We start from the raw sequence: 17,519 nt of genomic DNA on the forward strand, positions 1-17,519 counted from the left end.
TTGGGAAATGATCTTTACTAATCCTAAATCCAATAGATTACTAATATCCAATATATACAGAAAACTCAAGAACTTAGACTCCCAAGAATCAAATAACCATATTAAATATGGGGTACATAGCTAAACTGAGAATTCTCAATAGAGGAATATTGAATGACCAAGAAGCACCTAAAGAAATGTTCAACATACTTAATCATCAGGGAAATGCAAATCAAAACAACCCTGAGATTCCACCTCACACCAGTCAGAACGGCTAAGATCAAAAACTCAGGTGAAAGCAGATGCTGGTGGACATAGAGAAAGAGGAACACTTCTCCATTATTGGTGGAATTGCAAGCTGTTAACAAGGACTCTGGAAATCAGTCTGATGATTCTTCATATATTTGGATGTAGTATAACCTGAAGACCCAGCCATATCACTCCCGGGCATATACCCAAACGATGCTCCAACATGTAACATGGACATACTCTTCACTATGTTCAAAGTGTCCTTATTTATAATTGCTAGAAGCTGGAAAAACCCAGATGTCCTTCAACAGAGGAATGGATACAGAAAATACGGTAAATTTACACAATGGAGTACTAGTCAGTTATTAAAAACAATGACTTCATGAAACTCCTACGCAAATGGATAGAACTGGAAAATATCATCCTAAGTGAGGTTACCCAACCACAAATCAACACACATGGTACACACTCACTGATAAGTGGATATTAGTCCAAAAACTCAGAACACCCAAGGATATAATTTACAGACCACATGAAGCTCAAGAAGAAGGAAGACCAAAGTGTGGGTGCTTCCATCCTTCTTAGAAGGGGGAACAAAATATTTCTGGGAGCAAATATGGAGACAAAGTGTGGAGCAGAGACTGAAGTAAAGGCCATACAGAGACTGCCCCAACTGGGGATCCATCCCATATCATCACCAAACCCAGACACTATTGAGGATGACAAGAGTGTATATTGTCAAGAGCCTGATATAGCTGTCTCCTGAGAGGCTCTGCCAGAGTTTGCTAAATACGGAATCAAATGCTCACAGCAAACCATTAGACTGACCATGGGGTTCCCAAAGGAGGAGGAAGACAAAGGATTGAAGAAGCTGAAGGGGGTTGTAACTCCTTAGGAAGTACAACAATATCAACCAGCCAGACCCCCAGAGTTCCTAGGAACTAAACCACCAATCCCAATCAAGGAGTACATATGGAGGTACCCATGGCTCCAGCCCCATATGTAGCAGAGGATGGCCTTGTTATGCATCAATGGGAGAAGAGGCCCTTTGTCCTGTGAATGTTTGATTGTAGAGGAATGTGAGTGTGGGGAGAAAGGAGTAGGTGGGTGGGTGGGGGAACACCCTCATAGAATCAGGGGGAGGGGGATGGCATAGGGGGTTTGGGAGGATCAGGAAAGGATGTAACATTTGAAATGTAAATACAGAAAATATCCAATAAAAAGAAAACACTTATTCATTACAATATATTCTTATTTGTTCAGATGAAGAAATATAAAGAGGGACTCTTATCTGTAGTTTAAAGTGTTAAGTTAGAAGGAACAGAGAGTAACAGTTTAATCAAGACCTTAGAGAAAATGGGCTTTGTTTTTTACCAACCTGCAGCAGAGTGCAATTATATACAAGAGAACAGAGGGTGGTGAATTTCAACCAGAAATCTTTCAAATCAACAGATGATTATAGCCTCACTCTTTTAAAATTACAGCAGTAAGCATCATACCTTGTTCATACAAGATGTTGAACACATGTTTATGGAATTAAGTATTAAATGCTATTATTAAAAAGCTGTCTTCTGTTTTTGGCATTTTTAGTGACTCTGGCTTTTAACAGTTGAAGAGCACAGAACAAGGATCCTTAGGATCTCTGAAGATCAACAGTAAAGGAGAAATAGTTGAGAAGCTTGCAACCAAAACTTAATGGTCATGCCTCATAAAGAGATGAGAATCTATTTTTAAAAAGGTGTAAAAGATGATACAAATAAAATGTAGAAGATAAAAACCAACAAATGTGACCACCAGCATCAGGATAGTATGGGTTGCTCTGGTCTCAGCTTGGCCTGTGGGGTCTTGATTGGGAGTGAGGATGCTCCATTTGCTGGAGATGTTTATGGAGGAGAAGTACAATGAAAACACTGGTCCAGACCATGATGCTCATGAATGTGGCATCATGGGCAAACTGCAAGAAGACAATGCCTACACTGAATCCAGAATTGGGACAGAACAACTTGCTTTTAGAATCATTGATATTTTCTGTTTTCTGTGGACCAGTGACCTTGATTGGAATGCAGATGTTATTTAAGACACTGAAGAACCAACAACAGTAACAAGAATAACTTGCCAAATTTGGGACACTTCCTCTGAATATAAGTTTACCTCTATTAACAGAAACAAGAGTGACAAACTGATGGAGACTTGGGACACAGGTGGAATACAAGTTTGTGCTTCTTGCAACCAGGCAAGTTAAGAATTATAATGTGCTTTTGAGGTCTGTTTGAGGATTTCTTAGAGCAAAAGCCATTGTGTTGTTTGGAAGTGTAATGATGAAGAGAATTAAGAAATTGGCCACAGCCATGTGGCTTAAAATCACCTGTCTGGGTCTCTGTTGAGAACCGGTCAAGGTTGAAGAGAAATTATAGACAAACAGAAAGATATTGGCCACAGTTCCAACCCTAAACTGGCAAAGCAATAGGATCTGAAGACTCACTTCCTCAGTGGTTTTAAGGGATTTATTATTAGCAGACATGGAGAGGGGTTTACTCTACCACAGAGTGGTGATTAGGTGAACACTGATGTCTACAGGACTCCATTCTTTTTTCCACACTTAGCAATTGATTTGAGACAATTTCTTCTCCTGATAAGTGAGACACTATTCTATCACACCACAAGAGCTTTAACCTGAAGAACAACACATGGACATTAATTTAGGATTAAATTTTATACTTATTGAATTAATCCTGCCTTAAGGTGAATTTTATAATGCAGCTACATCTTTATGGGTCAAATGGATCAAGAACACAATAACACACATTTTAGCACACCATGAACTTTGCATATGAACAAAGACAGAAAAATGACTACTATGAGTATGTGATTCCATTATCAGAAGTTGATACAATTAGGATGGGGTAGGCTGCAAATAGGATGTAACTTAATAAATAAAATAAGTTAATCAATAAGAAACTAAAGATTTCATTATCAGAATCCACCATCAGAATTCAATATAATTAGGAGGAAGAGGAGGCTGCAAATGGGATGTGATTTAATCGGTAAAATAACTTAATCAATAAAAAGAAAAGAAAACACAAATATAACATAAAAAGAATTAATAAAATTTCCTTATCTTATAGCAACCAGTTTAAAGCCATGTGTATGTTAATAACACGCATGATTACATATAATAATCAATAAGGTTTTGTAACTGAATTCAGATGTATAAGATTAACTTGTTGGCTTTTGAGAAATTTTTATGCTACTCATCCACACAAAAAATGTCAAATATTTCTGATAAAGCCACCTATATTTTGATAAAACAGATTAACATAGATTTACATATGTATCCTCCATCTCAAAAAAGCCCCCACTTGCTAACAAGTTTTATTTATTCATAGTTTTCCCAATCTTAATTTTTTTCTAAAAAGTCAGGTGCCAGAATCTTACCTGCCTCATCTCTAGCTTTCCTCCAAAATTATTAATACAATCATTGTTAAACACTTTTCAAGTTGATGCTTACTCTCCATTTTATTTGTTTATATATTTTCTAAAGGAACATGAAGGCCTCCATCCAACATATAAAATTAGCATCCCACATACACTGTTGCATTGTATGCTGTTTTCTGCTAAGTGTTAATCCAGAAGACAGATATTCCTTTGAGATGAAAGCAAAATATTAACCCACTTGAGTTAAACTGTAGTCTTCAAATAGAAATAATAATTCATGTTGGCTTCAGAAGACAATGTACACTGGAGAAGGGAGAAGAGAATTTTAAGTAGAAGTCTAAGGTTAGAAGAATCCCACCTTCTGAGCCTCAGTCAGGGTGAAGATGCTCATCTGAACGCCAACTCTGAAGCACAGCTCCCATAGAAGCATATCCTATAGTTCATGTTACATTGAAGAAGTTCTCTGTGTGACTCGTTGCCACAGAAAGAATGCAAGGAAATTCAGAATGGTTTCTTAATCTCCATGCTATGCTGTGAAGGTAACCCAACAAAATCCAGGTTTCCAGTCTCATAAAAAAATAGGATACCTGAACATAACATTCTTCAGAGAGTTTATTATTGTGACATCTGTGGCGTCAGTGCATTTTTCTGCCTGGAGAATTTGGGACACCTATGATGAAGGAAAAATCATTTATCCCTAGAGAAAGTCTCCATTTTTACTTTCTGATGATTTATGATGATGTCTAAGAGTTTGTTAGATATCAATGAGTACCTGAGCAGAAGTTAGGGAAGGGTTTTCATGTCTCCTTTGGGAGGATCTAAGTTCTGAACTGATCTTGTAGTCAGATGTGAATTGGGGCACTCAAGGGTAGAACAAGGATCTTGTTATGTGCATTTCTCTGGAGTACTTTCCACCCTACCATTTAACTCTTACAAGATAATGCTGACACTAAGTCTTATGAGAACACTGGCATCATGTCAGTCAGATTCTGTAATTGCCCAGGAAGTTGCTTCGTTCCAATTTTTCCCATCTTTTGTCCCAGGACACATACTTCTATGAAATTTATTAACTAAAGCTGGTCTTTTCCACATGGATCCTGGGTTTATTCCCATATTGACTTGCTTTCATATAGATTGTGACTTGTTTTCCAACATACTCATGAATCATTATCAGAAGCCTAGTATACTTTGCCAGTATCAAGAGTATCTGCTTTGTAAAGAATGTATCCTGGACAAACAAGTAAAGATATGGATGGAGCAATCATTAAGAAATTAATAGATCCAACCACTCTCATTTATGCTCTAGCTATAATAGAAAAATATGGACAATAATAAAAAGTTAAAAACTAAGTTATAAATATAAGAATTGTATGTTCTAAACCTTTATTGATATTCACACTTTCAGCAAGATTGTCTTAAACACAGTCAAAGAACTTATAATAAGATATATGAGAACAATATGTCATTACAAATATATTTACTAATGAAAATAACAGCATTTAGAAGGGTTATATGTGGAAATAACTTATCATTTATTGCTCAGATGCCAAGTTTGTCTGAGACAAGCAAATCTCCATGATTTCAACTGTGAAATTTTTGTTGGTCAATAGACAATTACATGTGGATATATATATATATATATATATATATATATATATATATATATATTCTTTCCAAAGCAATATCCACCACACTCACAAACATCACTGGCTATTACCAATAGCACTGGCAATTCTGCAAATATGCTGGCTGAAGACACCATATACTAGACACACAGAACATGCAGAAATCAAACTGGAACTTACTTTGAAGATTTGTATGTCACACATATGTCCATAGGTCATATAAGAAAGGAGACTGGAAAAAGTCACATGGAAAGTTTTCTTAAAAGGTGCTACACACTGTACTGGAGGAGAAAAGTTGTAGAAATCTTTTCCTCTGTGAACCCTGCCAGGTACTGCAATTACTGGAATGATTAGATATTCCCATTGATTCAAGAGTGACATAAATGTTATGGGGGGAACCAACTAATTAGACCTATGGCCCTGTCCATGAGCTATAACTCATAAATGACACTGTTTGTATTGCCCATGGGCAGATAGATCCTAGAAGAAAACCCAATACTAATGTTCTCTTTAATGAACAGAGAATTGAAACATTTCTTGATGACTAATTGCTTCACCTTTAGATCAATGCATCTCTCAGCCCTCATCAGAGCAGCTTTGTGAAAGTTAATTAACAAAGGGACTGTCATCTGGTCTTTGTGCAGTAATATGACTTTGGTATGCTCACTTAGAACTAGAATGGATGCATCATACCTCTCCAACCAAGGCTTGACGGTCTTCATAGAATTTTCCATGAGCAGAATTTTAGAGCCAGAGGTAGTTGATAACATCAATTAAAAAATGTTTTCTAGACACAACAGGGGAGGAACAGAGATATTGACCCACAGGGATTGCAAAAGAATTCACAAAACCTGTGTAAGATTATACCCAAACATTATTGTTAGTTCTTTGTTAAAAGGATTAAAGATAGAATTTCTAGGAAGACAACATAAATTGGGAAAATGCTTTTCTCAATTTGCCTATAGTCACGTCTATAGGGCATTTTTTGGATAATAGTTGATATAGTAGTTCCTATGTCAATGGGGAAGTGCTCACCCTGGGAAGGTGGTCTGGGTAGCTTATGAAAATAGGGTGAGAAAGTCGTGGGGAACAAGCCAGTACACCAAGCTTCTCTTCCTGCTTCAGTTGCTGAGTTTAGGTTTCTGTCCTGACCTCTTGCCTTGGTGTCCCCTAATGACTAATGTAACCTGTGGGAAGCCATGGCAAGGCCTTATTCTTGGCAAACAGTCACCCTTGGCTCTCCTATCTACTATTCTTCTTTCTGCTTACCTTCCATGATTCACTTGTCAGTTCTCAGAACTTCAAACAAGGCCTCATAGCAACCCACCTTAGTAACCCTTCCTCCTGATCTCTAGATTTAGCCAACATCCTGCTAAATACATGTTTTTAGAACCCCTGGTTACGGAAAGGCTTTGTGAGAATGACTTAGTTAGACCCCACAGCTGCAGCTAGCTTCCTCCACCTGCAAAGCCCTCTTTCCTTTCCTACCCCTCCCCATATCCTGTTTTCAGAGTATATAACCTGTGTGGACAATAAAATCTTTGCCAGCTTGATCAGACTTCTTGACTTGCTGTGCCTCCTTATTTTCTCAAGCATCTCAGTCCTCTCCACAGGGTCTAAGGGTCCCACTTGATTGCCGAGTTGGCCTGGACAGTAGCCTGTAACACAAGTAAACACTTTCTTTCTTGGTTGTTCTATTCATGGTGCTTTTTGCAGCAAGTGAAATGAACTAAGACACTAACAATGTCCCAGCATGGAGGGATGAAGGCGGGCACAATCCCACCATTCATTGAGGTGCTATTTTAGGTGATATTTGATGATAAAGAGATTCAGTTTCTTAAATGATTTAATCTCTGGCAGGTTAGCCACATTGTGGAGAAGGCCATACTCTGAAGAGGAATGAATCTGATGGAAACAGAAGAAAATTAAAGGTTGGGTGGATAGGGCTGAGAGAGTAGATGATCAAAGAATTTAGTGAGTAAGCACAGTAAGACCCAAAAGTTGAATGAAAGTCACCAAGTTAATAAGAAGTATAGAAAATCAGGCACTATCACATGCCTGTAATTCTAGCATGTGAAATATATGGTGAAAAGGCATCTCCTGTTTGAAGCTGGAAGCTCTGGTTGGTTGGTATTGTTGCTTTCCCCATGAGGCTGCAAACCCCTTCAGGTCCTTTAGTCCTTTTTCTAACTCCTACATTGGGGACCCTGTGATCAGTTCAACAATTAACTGTGACCATCACCTCTGTATATGTCAGGCTCTGGCAGAGCCTCTCAGGAGACAGGTATATCAGGCTCCTGTCAGCTTGCATTTTCTGGTATCCACAACAGTATCTGTGTTTAGTGACTGCACATGGGATGGTTCCCCAGGTGGGGCAGTCGCTGGATGGCCTCCCTTCAGTCTCTGGTCCATGCTTTGTCTCTGTATTTGCTCTCATGAGTATTTTGTTACTTCTTCTAAGAAGGACTGAGAAGCTAGCCACTTCTAATTAAGGGGTATAATTCTACACACTTTGCATAGCAAGGTTCTGCCTCATAAAGTTGAGGAGTAATATTCAAGTTTTGTTTTCTATTCTTAGAAAAGCTTACATATAAGCAATGAATCTAAATCATACATATACCACTCATTTTCTGCCATTTTTCTATGCTCTCCAATATATCTCATGTCATGCTTCAGATCCTCTTTTTATTTTATTTTTTATTAAAAATAGATTTTTTTCTCACACAGTATATCCTGTCTACAGTTTCTTCTCCCTATTTTCCTCTTAGTTTCTAAACATGTTCCATCCCAGCCATTCACATTCTGTCTGTCATTAGGAAACAAACAGGCTTCTAAGGGATAATTATAAAACTAAAAATATTAACAAAATTAATAAAAATAATAAAATAAATTATACTAATAAAAAACTAAGACATCAACGGTGGACAAGACTGACCAAAAAAAGGATCCAAGATAAGGAACTAGAATGAGAGACCAACTTGTTTCAATATTTAAAAATCCCCAAAACACAAAATTGGAAGCCATAATATAGATACAGAAGGCCTTATGTGGACATGTGCAGGTCCTGTGTCTGTTCCCTCATTCTCTGTTCCTAACTTTATGTCCTCTTTTTAAAAATTACCCTTTATTTTCACAAGTGCTGCCCATAGTTTATGGCAGCCTGGTCAGGTGCTAGGTCATGGCAGAGTGTCACACATAACATGAAGAAAGTGACACTCCCTCTCCTTGTCTTCAGCTAATGTCAGATCATCCTTAGTCCCTCCCTTGTTCATTGTCTATTTTACACTATTCAGTCATATGCAGGCCTTCTCTTACTAACAACAAATCTGAGTTATTATATGAATATTTCCATAAAATTAAGTATATGCACTAAAAGCATGTGTGCCACACTCAGAGGTCAGACTAAGGCATTAGATCCCCTGGAACTGAAGACATCTATGGTTCTGTGTTGAGAGCTGACTTTTAGAAGAAAGCAGCTAGAAAACAGTTATCCAACATGCTAGCCACACCTCCGAGGCTTACGTCATATCCACGTGGGCGTGGTAAAAGTATATAAATACCCTAGATTTCCCTTCAAATAAAGAGACTTGATCAGAGACTTGATCAGAACCTCTGTCTCGACTCCATTCCTTGCGTCTTTTCTTCTTATCCTCACTCTCTCTCCCTCTAGACCCTGACCTGAAGACTGGAGTGGCAGTTTGAAGCCAGGCAGAGCGGAGCAGGCAGCAACATAGTAACTAACCAGGCTTGTTAAGTCTTTTGTCTCAAGCCAGGTAGAGCAGAGCCGGTTGCAACAGTTCTGAGACTCTAGTGCCTTTTTGAAAAAAAGAAATTTTAGATTTCCCTTCAATTCCTTACTTTAAACAATGTATTTGTTTTTATTTTCTATGCATTGGTGTTTTGTCTGCATGTATTTTGTATGGGGTGTCAGACCTTCTGGAAATGGAGTTCCAGTGTGCTGCTATGTAGGTGCTAGAAATTGAACCTAGGCCCGCTGGATGAGCAGACAGTGTTCTTATTTATTAATCCATCTCTCCAACTCCAAAGCAGAGGTTCCTCCTTCTGAGCCATCTGTACAGACAACTCTGGTATTTTTAACTGTGGTGAGAAAACCAGGTTTAATAAACCATGATCAGACAAATATTATAATATTGTCATTCCCTGATATTGTCAAGGACAGACCAATACTTTGATAGACTTCCATTGGTTTTAGCATATTAACCTTTGATCTTACAAATTTTAAGATCACATAAGTCATATTTTCATGTCACCATTTACATTCCTTTTATAACTCACTCAGATTTTTATAACTTGGAAAGAGTATGGCTTGCATGCTTTCTTTCCAATTCTTGAGCAACATTCAGCCCTCTTCAATTTTAAAAAATTCTCCTTTCATATATTCCATTCTGACCATAGTTTTCTCTCCCTACTTTCCTTTCAGTTCCATCCTACAACCTTCACTCTACCATAGATCCACTTCTAATTTTTCATTTAAAAACAGGCAGGCTCTCAACCAAACATGGCATATCACATTTCAATAAGGTTACACACATCTCTCAATATTAAGGGTGGATGATGCCACCCATTAGAAGGAAAATGGTCTCCAAATCTGGCAAGAGTCAGAGACACTCCCATTAATATTGTTAGAAGTTCCAAAAGAAGACCAGGCTGCATAATTATAATACATCTTCAAAGGGCCTAGGTCAGTCCTTTGCAATCTTATAATACTCAATGTGCTTTTAACTTATCCATCTGTTCTGGGTCTCCGCATATTATCTACCACCTACTTTATACACAAATCCATATTTCTTGCTCCACCACCCAGGACACTTACTCTGATCTCAGTCTAGGATTCTTCAGATAGCTTGAGTTCCATGATACTACATCTTGAGATGTACTCTGAGTCTGGGTGTGGTTCGGCCAGTAGAGCATCTTTGATGAATCTATGTAACTGAGCCCGTCAACTTTGAGAGCAGTGAGAATAGTCAGTGAGACTATGTATGGTTCTATCCAGTGTGGATTCAAGGACTGTTTTCGATGTCTTTTAATGAACAGCCAGTCACCAGGCTGGAAAGGATGAAGCATTGGTTAACCAGCACCCTCTTAAATGGTCTTTATCTATCTCCAAGCTTCTTTTGCTCATAGATAAAATTCTCCACAGAATCAAGAACACAACTGACAATGATTTCATTAAGCATAACAGCTCTTAAGTTAGGAGGTACAAGTCTAGATCTTCCGACATAATCTGAAAAGAAGTTAATCCCAAAGTATAAGGAGTGTTTCAGACCCTATATAGAGTGAAGGGAGGAGAGCTACCAAGTCCCCAACGGTCTACATGGATAATGTAGTAAGTAATTCCTTGAGAGTTCTATTCATCCTGTCTACTTGCCAGAGCTTTGGTGTCTGTAAGCACAGTGTAACTTCCAATCTGCTTCTATAGCCTTGGCCTTCCACTATGATACCTGAGCTGTGATGTCTGGCCCATTAACAGAACTCAAAGGCACTGGTATTCTATACCTGGGAAGGCTATATTATATTATCGTTTTTACCATTTTGTGCCTTCTGATGTTTAGTGGAGAAAGCACTGAAAAAGTATCTACAAATATTAATAAATATCCATATCCATTTATGCTTGATTTATACACAATGAAGTTTGTTTCCCAGTGGCCATCTGGTCTGGTGCCTCTGTTTGAAACTTCTTTGTATTTGTAGCCCCCGTTAGTAAGTTTGCAGATGAAGCTATTTGAGGCAATTTGCTCTACTAAAGGTTTTATATGTATAATCACTAAGTCTCCATGTGGAATAAGATTTACTTTTTGGAACACAGATGAGTAGTCTGGTGGAAATGTTGGAACAATTTCTTAGCAAACTCCTCAGGCAGGATCAATTTACTATCTTCAGTGAGTCTCCAACAACAAGGTGTGTGAGGCATCTTCAGCTTGTTTTATGTAAATATTCCTTCAAATATTTTGGTTCTTCTGGTAGAATATTTGGCCCTAGATGTATCAGTCTAAAAGTCAAAATTAGCATAGGGTTATGAATGTTGTCCTTTGCTGCTTCATCAGCCTTCAGATTGCCTCTGGCCTCCTTGGTATTTGCCCTGGATATGGGGGTTATAGGTGAGTCAGACCTGCTTCTTGTCTGCTGAGCACAGGCATGTAAGAATTACAGACATTCTCATCATTACTCTCATTATCTATGGAGGCAAGATTGATATTAATCTGGCCCCAGGTTCATGAGCAGAAGACCTGGCCACATCCCTACCTAGTTGTAGCACCTGGGAAAGCAGTCCCTGCACCTAGTCTGGGCTGCAGGGTAGAGCTAGCACTGGGAGTGTAGGTTACAGGTGAGCTGGCCCCAAGGGCTTAGAGACCACAGGCTGACTGTTTCTTGATAGCCTTCAGTCTCTGATCCAGGGATTTCAATTGGTGTAGCCCAAAAATCTACCCCATCAATGAACTGCTGGAGTGCATGAAGAGGCTGGCTCTACAGATCCAAAACTACAGGATCTCCATGACTTAGGGCAACAGCAGCATATCCAAAAATAGTTTCAGTGCAGCTCTCAAAGCAGAAGTCAGAGGCTTCATACCAGACCAACAGGTCATTGCACTGAACATTTAAAAGCAAAGAAGTGTGGACAAAAGGGATACACTTTGACAAGGTATATCTTCCATGAGATTTTATTTCTCTTTTGCGGTGGAAGGTTTCCAGTGTGGATGGCAGCAAGTATTAGGGGAGGAGGAGATGAGTGGGATTCGAGTGATATAAAGTCCAGAAAAAAACACATAGCAAAAAGCCTTTTACTAATGTTATTTGGTTTCCAATATAAAAGACATATTTCACTGATTAAGTGCTTAGGGAGGTTAATGTTAAAACTGATCCAGATCGCCTTCACTTCTCCCCAGTGCAGGGCCATCTGCCTTGGCTTCTGAGAGGTGCCTGTTCCTATGCTGCAGGGAAGCCTCCAGTGACCCACAGTGCTAACAAACCTGGGATCACATTGTCAACCTACCAATAGAAATGTACTCAGGAGTCCTCAGATTCCCTAAAGCTGGGCTTGCTGGGCTCTGCCATCCATCCATCATCCATTGGAGAAAACCCAGGAGTTCTCAGCATTCTCACCCTGCATGATTCTTCTCCATCTTACCCAAGAGTATGCATCGGCAGAAAGGAGGTAAGGCCTTCTAAAGTGTTCCATAGAGACTGTGGATTTCTTTATCATGATTTTTAGAGTATGTGCACATACATTCACATATGGTATGTTTAACTTGTGTATTTGTACATGGGTGTCCTGTGTACATGATATTGTATACTCAACATTATTGCCTGGTTTATGGCTACCCAGGTAACTCAGTCTGAAATGCCAATTCACACATGCTGAACAACTTGAAATTTGGACCCAGGCTTTCTAGGGCCATCAAGGAATTTTAAATGCACCTCTCTAACTAGATGTTGGTTGAACATGCCTTTAATCAACAGGAGTAAGAGGGGAGTCTCAGTGAGTTCTGGGCCATCTAGGTCTGCAAAATGAGTTCTAGGATAGTCGTGGCTAAATAAAGAAACCCTATCTCAAAAAAAGGAGCTTTGTCTCCACTGCAACGTGTAAGATGGCAAATTGCAGCCTGCATGATAGCTCTCCCTTTGCATTTTGGAAAATAAACTCAGACGTCCCATGGGAAGCAGTCACATTATGGACAGAATCATCAACCCAACTGTTTATGCTGCTGAATCTCACCCAGACTGTAGATGTCCCACTCTAGAATTTCAGCTCAGCCAACTCTCACTAAGGTCAGAAAGGCCAGGAACAGAAGTGTGTTTATGCTTCTTCTTATGGAGACATTCCCAGGAAAGCCCATGAATTAAAAGTATTTTGTTCCTTTATTATAGTATGCATGAGAAAAAGAAAGAAAAAAATCATGTTACATTGGTGTCCTAATTCAAGCTCCCTCCACACCTTGATGTTGTGAGTTGAAGCAGAGACCTCAGCAAATCAGGAGTACTAACACGGCACCACTTACAACCACCACAAATGGGCAGAAAAATATCAGTTTGTGACTTGTTGCAAATACAGCAGCCTTCCTGTATTAATTATTGGCAAATGTTGGAGTCCTTGTTCTCCCAATTTCCTGCAAAGGGACTACCTAGGAACACTGACTAATCAGCTACACAGAGACTGCAAAAGGATACAGCAGGGAACACTGGTGCACAGCTCTTCAATGCCTCCCACAGGGCCAGCAGGAAGTACCTACTTCACAGCTCATCACTGCTGTGCACAAAGGACAAACTTAATCTTTCAGCCAACTACAAATATGAGTCATAAAAAATAATTAGTGCACATATGGATGCCCAATTTTCTTCTCTGTAACAGAGGCAACTTCTGAATCATGGGGAGTATGTGGTTGTTTTCACCACCAAGTCACTTTTTCTCCTCAGATTTGGGCATTAAAATTTGGAGGGTGGGGTTCCTTCCGGTCTGGACCAGAGCACTGAGCAGATCTTCGGTGGCACCTCTGCCCCCAATATCTAAGAACCTAAAGGAAGCAGGGATCCCAGGTGCTCTAACTCAGGCAGTATCTTAGGTAAGCAGACAGCAAGGCCCACCCCAAACAGGGAGTAACTGGGACCCACAAGGACACAGGAAGTCACTCCCTGCCCAGAGCACTGGTTCCTTCTGGTCTGGGCCCAGGAACTGAGCAGATCCAAGAGGGCACCTCTGTCCCCAATCACACAGAACCCAGAGGAAGTGGGGGCCCCAGGAACTCTAACCCAGGCAGTATCTTAGGTAAGCAGACAGCAATGTCCACCCCAAACAGGGAGTAACTGGGACCCACAGGGACCCAGGAAGTCACTCCCGGCCCAGAGCACTGCTTTCCTTTGGTCCTGGCCAGAGCACTGAGCTGAACTTGGGTGGCAGCTCTGCCCCCAATCTCTAAGAACCCAGAGGAAACAGGGCTCCCAGAGACCCAACCTGGGCAATATCCTGTCTGCGCTTGAGCACAGAGCTGATTTTGGGCCCCAGCTCTTACCCCAGTAGTTACACCCACCCCACACAGTTCTGATACAACCAAGATAATAGGAAAGACAGGCTCCAGTCAGAGACAGGGCAGGTAGCACTAAGGAGATACAGATGGCAAAAGGCAAGCGCAAGAACATAAGCATCAGTAACCCAGGGTACTTGGCATCATTAGAACCTAGTTCTCCCACACTAGAAAGTCCTGAATTCCCCATATCACCAGGAAAGCAAGATTCAGATTTACAATCACTTCTAATAATGATGATAGAGGACTTTAAGAAGGACAAAAATAACACTCTCAAAGAATTTGAGGAGAACACGGTTAAACAGGTAGAAGCCCTTAAAGAGGAAACAAAAAAATCCCTTAAAGAATTACAAGAGAACACAACCAAACAGGTGAAGGAATTGAACAAAACCATCCAGGACATAAAAATGGAAGTAGAAACAATCAAGAAATCACAAAGGGAGACTACACTGGAGATAAAAAAAACCTAGGAAAGAAATCAGAAATCATAGACACAAGCATCAACAACAGAATATAAGAGATAGAAGAGAGAATATCAGGTGCAGAAGATACCATAGAAAATATCAACACACCTGGCAAAGAAAATGCAAAATGCAAAAAGTTCTTAACACAAAATATCCAGGAAATCCAGGACACAATGAGGAGACCAAACCTAAGGATAATAGGTATAGATGAGAGTGAAGATTCCCAACTTAAAGGGCCAATAAATATCTTCAACAAAATTATAGAAGAAAACTTCCCTAATCTAAAGAAAGAGATGCCCATAAACATACAAGAAGCCTATAGAATGCCAAATAGACTAGACCAGAAAAGAAATACCTCCTGTCACATAATAATCAAAACACCAAGTGCACAAAACAAAAAAGAATATTAAATGCAGTAAGGGAGAAAGGCCAAGTAACATATAAAGGCAGACCTATCAGAATTACACCAGACTTCTCACCAGACACTATAAAAGCTAGAAGATGCTGGACAGATGTCATACAGACCCTAAGAGAACACAAATGCCAGCCCAGGCTACTATACCCAGCAAAACTCTCAATTACCATAGATGGAGAAATCAAGATATTTCATGACAAAACCAAATTTACACAATATGTTTCCACAAACCCAGCATTACAAAGGATAATAGCAGGAAAGCTCCAATACAAGGAGGGAAACTATACCCTAGAAAGAGTAAGAAAGTAACCCTGTTCCAACAAATCCAAAAGAAGATAGCCACACAAAGATAACTTCACCTCTAATAATAAAAATAACAGGAGACAACAATCACTTTTCCTTAATATCTCTTAACATCACTGGACTCAATTCCCCAATTAAAAGACATAGGCTAATGGACTGGATACATAAAAGGGATCCAGCATTTTGCTGCATACAGGAAACCCCCCTCAGTGCAAGGACAGACTCTACCTTAGGGTAAAAGGCTGGAAAACAATTTGTCAAGCAAATGGTCCTAAGGAACAAGCTGGAGTAGCCATTCTAAAATCTCCAGCCTGAGAACACAAAGGGGGGGAAGGGAATTCATGGCTCCACCTGTATAGGTAGTTGAGGGTGGCCTTGCCAGGCATCAGTGGAAGTGGACAGCCTTTGTACCTGAAAGTTTGGATTCCCTAGTGTTAGGGAATTGCAAGAGCAGGGAGGCGGGAATGAGAGGATGGTGGGAGCACACTCTCAGTAATTGGAGTGGGGGAATGGGGTAAGGGGTTAGGCATCAGTGGAAGTGGAGGGCCTAGGTGCCTGAAAGTTTGGATTCCCTGATGTTGGGAAATTTGAGAGCCGGAAGGCAAAAAATGGGAGGATGGTGGGAGCACACCCTCATAGAAACTCCCAGAATTATATGGATTAAGACATGACAGAGGCAGGCCACCAGAAGACAAGATTCCAGAATTCAAACAAAAAATTATCTTGAAACTAAAATTTGTTTTGAGAATTGTATATTGCAGAATACACAGCCTTGGTGTATCTACTCATCAAGCAAGCTGAGCAGACCTGCTGAAACCTCTGATGTCCTGGAATTCCATCTGGATGCAGTGAAGACACAGCATCAGAGGCTTATCAATTTACTCTTCCCCCAATCCCTCTTCTAAAATCTCAACACCCATAATCAGCTTGAAGAAGTTAATGAAGAGTCGCTGCCCCTATTCCCTGGGCTTCGGGACTGAGGTGGTTAATATTGGGCTGTCTTTCTAGGGAAAAGTAGTGGTTTTGTTGGAACAGGGAGGATTAGCTAGGGTTTATTACATAGCTATAACCTACTGGTAGAAATATGTATAATTGTTATTAAGATAAAGTTATAATTTCTTAAATGGTACAAAATTAACTTTGATTTCAAATTTAAGGTTTTCATTGGTACGAGCTTCTTATTAATATAAAGGTGAGATGAATATTGTTACTATCATAGGCATTGTGCCTGTATAACACATTTAGGAATACAAGGCTTAGATCCAGTCCTTCTTTAACTTTTTTAACTGATTTGAGATGGTTAGCCTGTGAGTTAAGGGACTATAGCAAATTCATGGCTTTGAGATTATTGTTAGGGTGTTTTCTATATTTTCATTTAGAAATAGCTGAGAGGAGTTAACAGACAACAGTCCAGATTGCCTTACATAAATAGTTGGTTTTCAAAACGTCAGAAATCCATAGAATTGACGTTACAAACATTTCTATACTAATGTTCATTTTGATTAGAGACCTGTCTGCTCCTGACAGCTTCCTGTTCTGGATTCTAAGAATAAATTGAGCATCTTTGGTGTTACTCCAGTTGTGGGGAGACAGCCACTAGGCAAGAATTGCCTCTTTTCATCTACAGACAAATCGCTGTCCAGAAAAGGACACACTTGCAGAATAGTTGACTGATTATATCTGCCTAGACAGAGTAATCAGCCCTTAATAATTCTGCAGCACTAAGGTCTGTCAGATGATTCTGGGCCAGAAGGCTGAAGATCAGATACTCCAAAGTTCTGTAGTATAGGCACTGTCCAGGTTTTCAGCGGTCTCTATAAATTTGCTATGTTTTAGAAGCTATGCTTTGTGCTTCCCATAATTTCAGTTAACTCAGTCATTCTGGACTTCTGATGGGGTTGAAAACCTATAGTCTCATAGCCAATCCTTGCTATTTACTTTGTGAGAAAAGAATTAAGAGGATGGTTTTCAGCTGACATTCATTCTAAAGCCAAGAAAAAAAAGCCAGGTT

General features: G+C 39.7%; 1 pseudogene; it reads right to left on the reverse strand.

Moving 5' to 3' along the window:
• Window positions 1-1,830: 1,830 nt before the first annotated feature.
• On the reverse strand, window positions 1,831-2,749 carry LOC117716158 (vomeronasal type-1 receptor 4-like; annotated as a pseudogene).
• Window positions 2,750-17,519: the final 14,770 nt, after the last annotated feature.

This window comes from Arvicanthis niloticus, chromosome 1, assembly GCF_011762505.2.
Source record: "Arvicanthis niloticus isolate mArvNil1 chromosome 1, mArvNil1.pat.X, whole genome shotgun sequence".
NCBI lineage: Eukaryota > Metazoa > Chordata > Mammalia > Rodentia > Muridae > Arvicanthis > Arvicanthis niloticus.